Raw genomic sequence first — 13,806 nt, 5'->3', positions numbered from 1 at the left:
ATCTATGGTATAGAATTCTGCATTTAAAGTAAAGAAAAATAAAAATTATAGAAAGGAAGAGAATAAATGCAAAGTTCCATGATCATGAGGTTAGGAGAAAATACCTGTCAATATTCTGCTTTAAGATTTACGAAATAATCACAAAATTTTTACTCTAAGACCTCTAATTGGATGGAAAAAAAATAAAATAGAGAGGAAACAAGTATATTTCCCACAGAGTTTAAATTTAGTTAGAACTTGTGGTGAGGACACACAGAGTGAAACAGAATTAACAACTTGAAGTAATCTCTTGATGATTAATGCACTTTGGTCAAGGTACTGTTGATGGAGTATATAGTAAAGAGTAAAGAAGGTCTGGTAGCCTAGAGAGACTCCAGAAGATTTGAGAAGGCGCATAAGTAAAGTGTCCTCAGAGTTGCAGGGAAGCAAGAAACACTTCCCAGAATGTGCTGAATTCCAGGCACCCTGTCATCCTTTTTATCCCATATTTATGTGAAACGCATACTTTAGGAAAAAAATGCCCTTTGCTGTTAATTTATTTCTGGCATTCTGGTGCCTAGGAAATTATTTGGATACCTATGTATGTACCTATGTAAATACAAATGAAGCTGGAGCAGATATGATCACTGGAGTTCATCATAATCTGGGAAGTACTGCTTTGAGTTGACATCAAGCAGAATTTTGAAAGATACAGTGGAAACTACTTGACAGCTATTTAAGGAAAGGTTTTATAAGTAGAAGAAAAGAGATTTAAGAAAAATTTATATACCTTTCCTATCACTGATATTTGGACTGGCTACTTTTCTTAACTTTAAAGTAGAAGAAATAGTTAAATGATCAAAGACAATGAAGAAGAGAGTACCTTACTTAGATTTCTGGAAATAACAAAGAAAAAAGAAATGGGAGGGGAATTTTGAGTATGGTCTTCTGGAAGAGTGAGATTAAATGAAAATTGAAGAAAACAAGAGCATTTCCCAAGGGGAAACTAGAGTAATGGAGTGGGATCAGAAAATAATTACAAACAGATAAAGAGATAGAGATATTAGCAATAATTAAGATTATACTCCTATTATCTACCAATATGAGTAATATATTTTAATATCGTTATATATAGTCAAGTGATTGTGAAATATATTAATCACTCTATGTATTTTTGTAAGATAATTTTCATGCTTGGAAGTAAAACCTGAATTTAAAAAATACTAACAATATAAAAATGCTTTTATGTAATACAAATTATTAGGTTATAATCAGTAAAGTTGGTCTCTCTTGAAATTATGTTTTTGGATTTGGAAAATTTTACTCACCAGATATTCTGATTTAAAACATATAACACTAGTAAACAAATCAAGAAGTTACTTTTCCAAAACTGCCATTTTTAAACATATATATATATATCAAGTATTATAATAATACTTCAGATAAAACATTACCTTGAAACTTTACTCAATAACTAGCATAGCTATAATTATCCTCATTTTGTAAATCAGGAATATGAGCTACACAAACAGTCAGATGATGAATCTCTGAACATTAAAATTTAAATACAATAATGTTTATTGGTTTATTCTGTGAGGAGAGAGCATGAGAGGCAACAATAAAGTAAAATCATAACATTAAATTAAATGTCTGGAAAAACAAAATGCAAGAAATAACACTCATTTGAGTCACCTGAGTAACAATTCTCAATTAATTTTATGTCATCTTCCCCACTATAAACTCAAAAATGGGTTTCCCAGAAAGAAACAGCCACCAAAAACAATATAATTCAGAAAACTAAAACTCACAACTGAATTAGAGCCAGCAGGCCAGAATCTCTGAGGAATTTTTAAATAATTATAAAGTAGATGGTGATGGAAGAAAATTCTATTTGGTATTCATGGGCGTGGGGGGGGGGAGAGAGAGAGAGAGAGAGGAGTGGAGGGAAGAAAAGGAAGGAGAAGAAGGGAGGTGACAACAGGGAAAACTGGTGGATGGAATTTCAAATTCCACCTCCTTCCTGGAGACCAAGTTGTGAGGCAGATCTCAATCAGTGGGCTTCATAAAAAAGGCCCAATCTTCCCCCATCAATCTCACACAGTTTGATTAGATCTAGAATCAAGGTATTGGGTACAAACAACTCACACTCATATTTCAATTTAGTTAAATCATATTTCTTTTTCATCTATGGAATACTAACATTGGCAAAGGAAAGTTAGTGGAATAAAGTTGCAAGGTGATACCAAATGTAGTGAAAGTTATCTTGCTCTCACAGAATCTAAGGAACCATTTGGCCAACCACTTCTAACTGGTCACATGTGTAGGGATACAGAGATAAAATAGAACAACAAAACAGTACAATAGGAGAACACAAAGTTCAGTGAACATTCCACATACCCTCTCACAAGACTCTACCAACAGAAGGGCTTTATGTTTTACTGAACTGTCCAAATTAAGACATAAATATGTCTAATCTTATCTCACTCTTTCTCTGAGTTCTGTTTCTCAGTATCAATGAATAACAAATTTACTTCTATCTGAAATGAAAAATACCATAGAGGTATCTCATCTTTCAGAAAAACATTGAGCTATGTCCAATAGAAGAGCAGAAAAATGAACAAGATTGCACAAGGATGGCATCTGAATAGGAAATATTTTAATTTTGGTGTCTATTATGAGTGAGTTATAGGCTTTTATACCTTAAGCTCTGATGCCTCACACTAGTCATTTCCCTGTCTGAACAGACCATGCATTCTGATCTGTCCATATTGGTGTGGTCAGTAGCCAGTCCCTCCCATAGAGATTTGCATTTGTTTATGCTAAAGACTGGGTAAGCAAGTCTGCTTAAACTGGGGGCAAAATATATACAAACCATTTTGAAGGAAGGTCTAAAGCCTTATTCTTCCTGTTGTATATCATAAAATTATTTAAATTTTGATAACAAACTGGGGTGGAAAAGACAGAGTTGTTATGGATAGGCTATTGAAAAGCCCAAGTATGAAGATAAAATTAGGACAAGATGGAAAGATAATTGAATAAGTTAAAGGAAAAATCAAATAAAGCAAAAACACAATTGCATAATTAATGTTACAGAGATAATGAACATGTATCTTAGCACAAATTATAAACATCAGAATAGGTTTCCAGAAGAAATTAGTGTTTGATACTGAAGGATAAACTGGTGTCAATTAGGTGTAAAGAGAATAGGAGATAAAAACTGGGACCAGAAAGAAGGGATGCAGAAAAAAGGAAATGGCAGTCAAGCAAGAAAACTAATAATAACTTAAACAATGCCAGCCATAAAACAGAGTCAGAGGACTCCCAGTTCACTTTGAAACATAGAGATACAGGTCTGACCCACATTCCTCAGTTACTTTTACAGAAACCAGGCCCCCAGCAGATGAAAACTCCTGAACACCAGCAGAAACACTCCAGACCAGTTGGAGCAAGAAGACTGATAATGTTGATTCCTCAGGCTTCACCTAGTTACCTCATCACCAACCTACCAGAGAATATGCACAGGTTGATCACATACCCTGTGACACTCTCCCTCTCACTGTTTTTAAAAACGCTTCCCTGAAAGCAATCAGGGGTTTGAGACTTTTGAGCGTGAGCTGCCCATTCTCCTTGCTTGACACTCTGCAATAATCACTGTACTTTTCTTCACCATGACCTGGTGTCAGTAGATTGGCTTTTTTGTGTGTCTGGCAAGCAGGCCCCAGTTTGCTTCAGTAGCAATATTACCTTGACAAAAGATTTGCAAACTATGACAGAAAATGCATTCATATTTTACTACTAAACATACCTAGTAAGCAATCAAATGAAAACTAACACCTCAACTGCAGATGGATTAATAGATGAATTAATGAATAATCAAAATATAAGAAAAACAATTGACCAAAACCACTTGAAAAAAAATGGTCATAATCACTACTAGTGAAGTTAATTTTAGGTCAAGCTAAAATACCAAAGAGATTGCATTCTCACCAGTTCAACTGGAGAAAAGAGAGCAAACATACAATAATCAGTACTTAAAGGTGACATTCTAGCAACAATAACAATGTATGGAAGTAAAAAGCAGCACTAAATTTAAGAAAGTGAATTTTTCTAATATTTCTCAAAATAATTAGCTTGAGCATTCCTTTTGATTCCACAAACTTTAATTCTATTTCTAATTATCTTGAGAGGAAAACTCAGTAGTACAGAGTGGATTAGAATATCAATAGTAGAACTATTTTTTATAGCAAAACTTGGAAAAACATAAATATTCAAGACTAATGAGAAATGCTTAATCAAATTTGGTGCAGTGTTGCATGGAAAAAAGATTTTAACTCTTGAAAATTTCAATTGCAATCTTTTTTTTCTAGGTTTGAGATAACTGACTTTAGAAACAAAAGTATTTAAATCTGCAAATTTCTATGAGGTATTTTTGTATTTCCTGAAAATTTTGATAAGCTGAACTATTCTAGGGTTCTATGTGAATTACTTTTTGGCCCATGATTATTTAGAACTTTAATTTACACATATCTTGGAAGTATTTGATATTTTAATGGTATTAATTAACAATTTAACTATTTTTCATTAGAGAACAGAGTCTCTATAATTCCTATGCTTTTAAATTTATTCTTCTCCTTTTTTGTGACCTCTATGCATTTAGAAAAAATGTATAATCTGCTATTTTGGGCATGGAACAAGGACAAGGAGGAAGCAGTAGCTCTGTGTCTGTCTTTCACCACAGTTAACCATGATGACTTTTCAGAGAGCAATGGCTGCTGCTTTGTGTCTGCCTTCCAAATCTCATGCAAATTCCTGCCTTGGCCAATTCTAACTCTCCAGCATACAAGAAGATACTGGGAAATGTAATTCCATCTTAACCAAATCAACACTGTACAAATCACCACGGAGTTATTTTTCTCCCCTAACAAAACAAGCAGGGAAAAAAAAGCCATTTCCTCGTGTAGAACTCAGTTTGTCATTATTTCCTACAAACAAGAGATTTGTATGAATATGAAGTCATAAAAAATAAAAAGTATGTATCTTTAGAGCCATATGAGTCTATATCCAAGAAACTGACTGAAAGGAATATGTCTTTTCCAGGAACAAATATTTTGTAAAGGGGGCCTGCACTTACGATCACAACCCTGAGAGAAATTTAATGTATTTTCTCCCACATAATAATATTTTCTCTAAATTGTGAGTTAAAATGCTTAAGTTGCTTCTTTATATTTTATTAAATATATCCTTATTAAAATAATATGCATGTGTGTCTCTGACTTTCAATAGAGTTATTTTTATTATAACTTTCACATTTCTACTTTTGAGAGCATATTTTTTTACAAATTATCAAGAAATGGCCAATAAATTTGGCAAGGTAGATGAAATGGACAAATTCCTTGAAATATACACTTACCAAAACTGACAGAAGGAAAAAGAAAAAAATTTAAGGAAGTCTATATCTGTTAAAGAAATAGAATCTATAATCAAATCATTTTCATCAAAAAATCTAAAGGCCTAGATGACATTAATGGGGAATTCTTCCAAATATTGGATATATTAAATTTCATAAATAAATATATATATTATAAGAAATAAACTCTTTCAAAATGTAGAGAAAGATGAAACACTTCCCACCTTGTTTAACAGAGCCACAGAACCTCAGTACCAAAACCTTAAGAAGACATTTTATAAGAAAGAAAATTTACGGACCAATGTGCCTTATAAATTCAGAAGTAAAAATCTAAAATGAAATATTAATATTAAAAGTTGAACATTGTAATACATGAAAAAGATTATAATTCATAGTAACCAGTAGAGTTTATCCCAGAAACATTGTTTGAAGTAATAGTTAATCAATATTCTTGATATTAACAAAGTAAAAAGCCTTATGATCATCTTTAGATTATCTCATTTAAAACTTGAAACACCACTTTGAGATACATACTATTAATATAATCTTATAGAGATTAAAATGGTTTTGTGTCAACAGAATTCTATAGATGATACAAGAAAATTCATACAGCTGTTAAATAGAATAGAAGGATTTAAGTTCGGGTCTAGCATTCACTAAAGACTGCTATTCTCGGGGATATGTGTATAAAAACAGATGATTGAACCTGGTGTACCCCCAAAAAATAAAAAAAAATTTAAAAAAATAAAAAAAAAAAAGACTGCTCTTCACAATTGCATTGCACTGACTTTACACACCAGCTTTCTGGCTGCTGTTGTGTAAAAACTAATACTGAACCCTACTATCAATGCTACAAATATGGCCTTAGGAGTCTCAGATACCAGGGAACATTTTGTTAACAGAATCTTAGTAATCTGACATATCCCAGGGGATGCTTTTGGCCAAGCTGGACTCACAGTGGCTTTCTCAAGGAAAGAAATACTAACACAAATTTCTGACCACTCTCACATAAATTTTATCTCATTGACCTAATATTAAACCTGTTTTCAGTTATATGATGAGAAAAAAACCAAAAAACTTTCCAGCTCCCTCTTATCAGTTGGACCCCTTGTCCATTTCTTTCCTTCCAGGTCCACTCATAAACTTGGAAGAATCATCTTTACTAGACATCTTGACACATACCATCATATCTTCCCAACTGATGTGATTATTATAAACCATATGTGGATAAACAGATTTTGTTTAAAATTTCACACTATGCATCTTTTATATCATAAGAATATGATTAATTATAATACATGAGTAATATTTATAAGCATATATACTTGCTTAATATAATTTTTAGTTAGAAAATAGACAACGAGCAAAAAAGACTTTAAGTGGTTATATTGGCAGAAATTTTTCTACCTCGAAGAACTGCCTAGCAGAGCCTAAGATTTGGAGTATGTTTGCCATCTGCTATTTAACTACTTACTCTATTTAAATATTATTTTACTTAAAGCTATCAATATTTTAACTCATCATTTATCAAGAGGAAGATTTGTCTCTAGGCTTTTCATTTACTGCAGCTGTCTGGTTTGGAATAAAGCTATACTTTATGACATTTCTGATAATTGAGAATTTTTACTCTGGGCAGAAGATCTGTGGTGAGAGTTTCATTTTATTTTATGTGTTTTAGAAAATGGGTTTTTTCACTGCCAATGAAAAATCTCAAATTGTGGGTCACTACCCCTTGTCACTGCAGGTTCTAAAAGAAATGTATACCAGATCACTTCTACCTGTTTTCAATGCCATTAACCTGCACTCACTTCTACAAACCCAATGGATGACATCTCATCCTGCCTTCTCTGTTTCCTCAGATTTGAACAAGATCTACTAAATGGAATTATAACTTCAAAGAATGCTGTGTTTCTAGTGAGGTAGAAGGGAGCAGGAATGAAAAACAATGCATTTAAGAGTACAGTGTTTCAAATAAACATACAACTTGCCTTATTACATAAAATTTATTTTAATGAACTTCTAGGTAGAAGATTCAAAAAAACTTTTTACTCAATAATTTGAGAAAGCTTTGAGCCCCACACATGCCATGTAGGTAAAACTATGACAAAAGTCATGTGGCTGCAATTGAAACACTCTGGGAAGTCAGATGTAATTCCAGGTTTATACTTCAGTGAATAGTAGACACAGTTTCTATGACCAACCAGAGAAAAGTTGTTAAAATTTTAGGGTAATTACTGAGGATTTTCTCTCCCTGCTGGAATATGTTCTAAATGTAGATCTAGTTGCAACAAAGCTAATTGTATCTCCTCTCTCATCAGAGACCTGTGGGACATCTATCTGGGAAGCTACAAAAAAAATTTTTTTTTGATTGGAAAATCCCCAGAAAAGCCACTAAGTATTGTTATATAGGGTTTCTACCAATCCAGTGTGGTTTTTATGAGCAATATCAGTTATGAATAGAAATTTTAAAACATCTGACATCAGGGTAAGTTTGGGTGATTTAGAAGAAAAGAAAATATGTGATGCACTGACACTACTAAAGAGGAGGGATTTGAATCAGAGGGTGGTTGAATATGAAAGACTGAATTATCTCATGCTTTAGACTACTGAAACCAAAGGGGTTTGCAAACTGCCATGAAGAGAAAGCAGAAAGTGGGAAAAAGTTAAATGTAGTTTAGGCACTGGAGGAAGAAGACTGCATGTTGCTGATTTGACAAGAACTAAAGAGGTTTTACACACAAGCACATTTCTATACAATAATAGGAAAACTTCTCTGGTCTCCATCGATGTAAGTGTCTTCCTTCAGAAACGGTAAGACTTCTACCGAAGAATATATTGTGTAGCAAAGGGAATTATAGCCATTATCTTGTAATTAATTTTAATGTAAGATAATATGTAAAAATACTGAATCACTATGCCATACACCTGAAACTAATAAAATATTGTGGATCAATTATATTTCAGTTAAAAAAAAAGTGTTGGAAGGAATTCCAGTGACCATTTAGCCTAACTTCCTGACAATATTCATGACACATGTCATTCTCTCTTTGCTTGAATACAATTGATGACAGTTATATTGTTATCTTGCTAGAGATTTCTATCTGCATTATGTGCTGAATGAACAGCGTTACTTGAACCCAAATCTACCTTCTCATAACTTTTTCTATTCACCATATGTATGCCCCTTAAGGTGGGTAAATATATTACAAAATGCAATTATTTGTGTCTATTCCAGGAAATCTTTTCAATTTCAAATATCTCCAATTCCTTTTTTTTTTAATTTTTAAGATTTCAGATATCTTGAAACTATGTTTGTCTTCCTCTAGAAACACTCTAATTTTTGAATGTGCACACTAATTTTTTAAGGTATTTATGTACATGCAAGAAGATCAACCAAAAAGAAGGTTTTGAAAGTCATTTATTCACTCAAAATACAATTTTTTGTGCCAATCACTATTTTAAGTGCAAGTGACATGGCAGTGAACAAAATAGGCAGAAATTCCTATGCATATAGATTTTTACATTCTAGTGAGGTATCACAGACAACACTAATCGCTGTAGAGTAAGGAAAAGCTGGAAAGGAAGATGTTATGCCAAGAATATCAAGGGCCTAAGGACTGCATTTTAAATTGAGAGTTAAGGAAAATCTTCACTTTGGGGTTGACACTGAGTACAGATCTGAAATTTCTGAAGGCATGTGCCATGAATGTATCGTCTGGGGAAGAACTTAGCAGGCAGTGAAATGGCAAGTGGAAATGCCCTGAATTGTGCATGTTTGTTGAGTCTGAGAAACTTCCACTAGATATGGATGGACTGAGAGGGTCCAAGTAATGGGAGACACATTCAGATATTTAAAACAGTCCTAATTGTAGAAGACGTAAACAAATAAGGATGCTGGCTTTTGATCTGAGTGAGATGTAAAAATAATGGAGGTTAAAGTGGTAGCTAGTCATGGCTTTATTTATATTTACTTTATGAAGCAAAATAATGGTAATAATAGTAACAATAATTGTGATGGTACTCTATATTTTTCTTATAAAATTCCAGGTTGTGATAAATATCTCCATGGTTTATGCAATTAACGTTAAAAACATTTATAATTGAGCAAATTGATTTAAAGTTTTCAGTTCTACTCTGTGCCTGCTTACTAGAAAAATTTACTTTTGATATATATTATATATCTTTATATTTTTCTATATATCGATATAATTTATACAGCATCCTCTGAAATACGTTCCACTGTTTAAAATAATAGGTAAAAGAAAAACCACTTAGATAGAAAACACTAGGCTAAATATCACAGAGAAACAGAAAGAAAGAGAGGGAGAGATAAAAATGGAAGCAATCAAAATTAGAATTTTAGAAAACTATGTTATATGGGGAGGATTAAAATATAACAGAAAAATATAAAAAATATTTTTTGAAAATGATATAAAATATAAAAAATACTGTTTTGTGAAAATTAATAGCTCAGGTATGAGATGAAGCGAGAAAATAGCACAGACATATATATATACTACCAACTGTAAAATAGATAGCCAGTGGGAAGTTGTTGTATAACAAAGGGTGTTCAACTCGAGGATGGAAGATGCCTTAGAGGACTGGGAGGGGGAGGATGGGGGGGACTCGAGGGACGGTGCGGGGGGAGTCGAGGGAGGGAGGGAATATGGGGATATGTGTATAAAAACAGATGATTGAACTTGGTGTACCCTCCTAAAAAAATAAAAAAAAAAATTTCCATTCCTTAGATCACTTTATAAATAAATGTCTGGTTCTACATAAAAAAAAAAATAACTCAGGTAGATAATCTAAAACAATAAATAAGGAAGAAGGTTTAAAAACATAAATGAAGGATTTTATCAAAACAATACAAAAGGGATACTTGTAAATCAATTTTACCCCAACAGAAGTATTTTTTTTAGAAAAGGGATGCTTTTTTAAATGATTTTAAAAATCTTGTGATTTTAATCAAAAACTTTCAGGCTAGATCCATGTCCCAGAACATAGAAGAGAAATGGAAAGCTGTTTCCAAAGCACAAACAAATTAATTAATAAATATTCCACCGTATCCAATATAATTCCTAATAGCTATTTGGGCACAAGAAACAATACACTAAAAGAAGACATAAAATATGGTTGTTTACACATGTATATTCCCTGCTTACCTACATAGAGGTTTGAGAGAATCAACAGAATCCATGAGAATTAGAGCTTAAAAATGCCATTGGCCATATACAAACTGAATCTTTCATATTTACCAACAAGAAATAATTAGAGCTATAATAGAAATGCTTATGAATGTGCTTTGTATGTTATAACTTATTATGTAAACTTCCAGCCTGTCAAGTATTTTCTGCCCAATACTCAAAAATTTGAAGGTGATGAAATAATTCAGCAAATTAGCACCCTCATGACATCACCATCACCCTATGGCAGGCATAATGAGATGGGGGCTGAGGAGGCCAGTCCTGTGGCCACCAATGTGTCTGACCCGGCTCTGAAAGAACCTGAAAATGGGACAACTAGTTAAGAAAAGGGAAATGGTCTCCCCTTCTCACTAGTGAGGTAACCAGTTTGACCAGGGAACCACTCTAGCTCAAGTAAGGCAATTTCTACTGAGGCAGATTTCCAGTGGAGGGATTAACTCTGATGGTCAGGTCATGGGATTTGTCTGGGCACATTCCCCCTTCTCCACTTCAGATTTATTTGATTGGAAAAATAACATGGCTACATATTGAGATGATCCTACCCAAATGGGGAACTTGTTGACCACAACACAAATTAGCCTGATGTTCAAAGGCCACCCTACTGGCAGAAGAAGAGAGGAGAAAGGTAATTGAAAAGGCTAGAGTAGAAGCAGACAGATTACATATTGCTGTCCTTGATAATCCAATTTGGACCAGGTTGGTAGATGTCACCCCCCGCCCCGACTCAGGGTAGAATATGAATGATCCTAAAGACAAAATTCAAATCGAGGACTATAGAAAGTGTGTTCTGGTAGGGGTCCAAAAGGACGTGCCAAATCAAAGGAAGATGTTTTTCTTAAGAAATTTAACTTGTGCTTATAGATTCTTTATATATATATATATTTTTTTTCTTTATTTTTTTGTCTGCATCGGGTCTTAGTCACAGCATGCAGGATCTTTCGTTGTGGCGCGTGGCTTTCTCCCTAGTTGTGGCATGTGGGTTTTCTCTCTCTAGTTGTGGAGCACGGGCTCCAGGGCAGGTGGTCTCTGTAGTTTGTGGCACACAGGCTCTCTTGCTGAGGTGCACAAGGTCAGTAGTTGTGGCACATGGCTTAGTTTCCCTGCGGCATGTTGTATCTTAGTTATGTGACCAGGGATCGAACCCATGTCCCTTGCACTGGGAAGGCAGATTCTTTACCACTGTACCACCAGGAAAGTTTCCCAAAGGACTTTTAATAAGGTCCGGGAGGTATGCCAGAGGCTACAAGAAAATTCCTAGTTTTTAGACAGAATATACCAAGCATATTGACAGTACATTGATGTGGATCCAAATGATCTAGAGAATTTTAAACCAATCAATCAATCCTTTGTGGCCGAGAGTGCCCCAGTCATTCAAAGAAAATTAAGAAAGACAGAGCTGATTTTCAGATTGCTGATATCTCATTTGGTTGAAGTTAACTTTAAAGTGTTCAATAGCTGAGAAAAGAGTCGAGATAGGAAAGACACACAAAAAATGAGACCAAAAAATCCAAAATGTCCTTTCTAGCTTCATTTCTCACAAAGTAAGAAAATAGAAAACAAGAGAGAAGGTAAAGGAATTCCTTGGTGGTCCAGTGGTTAGGGCACTGTTTTTTCACTACCAAGGACATGGGTTCAATCCCTGGTTGGGGAACTAGGATTCCACAAGCTGCGTAGCACTAAAAAAAAAAAAAGACAGAAGGGAAGACCTCCTCCAGGAGCTAAGATAAAGAGGGATGACTCTCCTGGAAGAATCCCTAACAAGTAGTGGGCAAAGCTGGGCCCCAATCAGTGCACCTACTATAAACAAAGTGACCATTAGAAGAGAGATTGCCTTAGTCTAAAAGAGGAATAGGCAGAAAAGAGAAAGGAGGAAAAGGCACTAATCATGCCTGCAATAAATGAAAGTGATGATGAGTCCACTCAGGGAAATAGGCTTCATCCCCTGTTCCCACCAAGAACCCTGGGGAACCCTTTAGATGAGAATCAAACAGATTTTTTTTAATACATCTTTATTGGAGTATAATTGCTTTACAATGTTGTGTTAGTTTCTGCTGTACAGTAAAGTGAATCAGCTATATGTATACATATATCCCCATATCTCCTCTCACTTGAGCCTACCTCCCACCCTCCTTATCCACCCCTCTAGGTCATCACAAAGCACAGGATTGATCTCTCTGTGTTATGCAACAGCTTCTCACTCGCTATCTATTTTACATTTGGTAGTGTATATATGTCAATGCTACTTTCTAACTACGTCCCAGCCTCCCCTTCCCCCCTGTGCCCTCAAGTGCATTCTCTACATCCATGTCTTTATTCCTGCCTTATCCCTAGGTTCATCAGTACCACTTTTCTAGATTCCATATATATGTGTTAACATACGGTATTTGTTTTTCTCTTTCTGACTTACTTCATTCTGTATGACAGACTCTAGGTCCATCCACCTCACTACAAATAACTCAATTTCATTCATTTTTATGGCTAATATTTCATTGTATACATGTGCCACATCTCTATCCATTCATCTGTTGATGAACATTTAGGTTGCTTCCATGTCCTGACTATTGTAAAGAGTGCTGCAATGAACATTGTAGTACATGTATCTTTTTGAATTATGGTTTTCTCAGGGTATATGCCCAATAGTGGGATTGTTGGGTCATATGGTAGTTCTATTTTTAGTTTTTTAAAGAATCTCCATGTGTTTTCCATAGCAACTATATTAATTTACATTCCACCAACAGTACAAGAGGATTCCCTTTTCTCCACACCCTCTCCAGCATTTATTGTTTCTAGATTTTTTGATGATAGCGATTCTGACTGGTGTGAGGTGATACCTTATTGTGGTTTTGATTTGCATTTCTCTAATGATTAGTGATATTGAACATTTTTTTCGTGTGTTTGTTGACCATCTGTATGTCTTTGGAGAGATGTCTGTTTAGGTCTTTCATCCATTTTTGGATTAAATTGTTTTGTTTTGTTTTGTTTTGTTTTGTTTTTTTATTGAGCTGCATGAGCTGCTTATATATTTTAGAGATTATTTAACAATTTTTAAATTTAATTTATTTTACATTTTTGGCTGTTTATTGCCTGTGATAGAGTTGATTTTTATACATTGACCTGTATGCTGTGACTTTTTTAAACTAAATTAATTTAGTCACTTTTCAAAAAATTGATTTTTTTTTTGTTATCTTTGCAATCATTTGCAAGTGAATACTA

Source organism: Hippopotamus amphibius, chromosome 9 (assembly GCF_030028045.1).
Source record: "Hippopotamus amphibius kiboko isolate mHipAmp2 chromosome 9, mHipAmp2.hap2, whole genome shotgun sequence".
NCBI classification, from domain to species: Eukaryota; Metazoa; Chordata; class Mammalia; order Artiodactyla; family Hippopotamidae; genus Hippopotamus; species Hippopotamus amphibius.
The sequence above is the reverse complement of the archived record's forward strand: the minus strand, read 5'-3'. Positions refer to the sequence as shown.